The following is a 1947-nucleotide window of genomic DNA, read 5'->3' on the forward strand; positions in this document are numbered from 1 at the left end:
CATTTTTTTTTTTTTTTTCTTTGTTTTTCAAGACAGGGTTTCTTTGAAGCCCTGGCTGTCCTGGATCTCAGAAATCCATCTGCCTTTGCCTCCCAAGTACTGGGATTACAGGCCTGTGCTACCACTGCCCAACAGTGAGTCCTTCCTCCTTAAACAATTGTTTTACCTCTTCATCCGTCAACAGACATGTGAGTTAACACTTTTAGTGAGTTATTTCTTGATATTTCAACTTATTCATACATAAGAATGAATTAATAGCTGTCTGGACTAAGGACTATCCAAGGTATGCCAAACTATAACCCAGACAAGGACGTAACCAGGTGATAGTCTCTGCATTTCATCCCTACCAAAGTCCACTTATTTTATTCTCCTAGGTAACAGGTTGTATCTTTTAGCCCTGGCAAGCCATCTCATCTGTACTTGTTGGTAGGAGACAAGGTTACCATATGCTTACCTCGGTGCAAACTCCTTCGCCATAAACCAAATCACTGGACAAACAGAATTTGAACATTTTTATTTCAATTTTTACTAAGATAAAGAAAGCACTAAAGCTGTAGCTATTGTTAAGGGCCTGCACTACCCTGCCTGTGTTTGCCAACTGTACTTATTTTGTGATTCTACTTCTTTTGGTGGTGCTGGGGGTCAAAAGATCGTTTACATGCTATACACACACTCAGTTACAGTCCTAGCCCTTGTTTTTTTTTGGGGGGATAAAGTCTTATGCTGTAGCTCAGCCTCTGCTGTGCTGAGATCAAAAGGTGTGCAACACCTTCAAACTAAGGCCGATTGTCTTATAACTTTTCCCAAGTCATTAAGTAATGGAGCTAATGCAGATTTCAGTAATACAGTGAACAAAGAAAACCTGTTGCCATAAGTAACTACAAAGACTCAAACCCACTTGAGATAAAACTGCCATTTGCTCACAAACTCCCTATAATTTTGCAGGTATCTCACAATATGAAATACATGGGTGCACAGGGGATGGGGAAGGCAAGTGGGCAGTGGAGTATTAAGAATGATTGTCTCTTTTACCACCCAGAGCTGCCTGGGGCATGATTTCCCCTTCTCAACCGTGGTAAGAGCAGCTGGAGATAATGAACAGTGGTTAAAGATGCTTTGTTTTAAACTCAGCAAAAAGGCTCATTAACACCTCAACTGTTTTTCCTGCAGCAGTGGAAGGGCGCTTGCTGCTGCTGTTGCTAATCTTGGGAACCCTCAGGGCAACAGGGGCAGAGGTGGGTAATCCACCAGAAAATGGCATCCACTCATTTTGGATTATGCGCACCACTGCTTCTCTCTGTTTAAGTGCTTCATTAAGAGCTGACTAGTACAAAATAAACTGCAGTTCTTCCTAGACTGTCTAGGGAGCCACGACATTTCTACAGCGATGAGGGCAGCATGTTGGGGGGGAAAAATGTCATTTCTGTTTGCCATATTTCCATGCCACGTTGCATCTGGTGCTCTGGGGGACAAAGGGCTCATGAGTGTGAAAGTTCTCTTGGTGAAGATGGCACAGGAGGAACTGTAATGTTTCATTTTCATTTTATCATGGAGAAATCAAAGCAAGAAGCAGAGATGAGGGGTAGCTGTCTAGCTGGCTTGTCTAATCTGTGGTCCCTGGACCACACAAGGCTGAAGACAGCCTAACATAAAAATCAGCCCTAATTTTTCATTTTTATTCATTTGTCTAAAGTGTGAACTCTGTAGGTAACAATAAAGTCACCCAATGTCAGAAGAATGGTTGCTACAGTGGGATAATTAGTCTTCTCCAGGGAAGTAACCCTTGAGGCTACCGTGCTCTGGTAGACGTCCCACACCCACACAAATAGCAGACTTTAAAAAACAAGAGCATTTGAGGCCAGCTTGGTCTACAGAGCAAATTCCAGGACAGCTTCCAAAGCTACACAGAGAAACCCTTTCTTGAAAAAAACAAAAACAAAACCCATG

Source organism: Phodopus roborovskii, unplaced genomic scaffold, assembly GCF_943737965.1.
Source record: "Phodopus roborovskii unplaced genomic scaffold, PHOROB, whole genome shotgun sequence".
Classification (NCBI taxonomy): domain Eukaryota; kingdom Metazoa; phylum Chordata; class Mammalia; order Rodentia; family Cricetidae; genus Phodopus; species Phodopus roborovskii.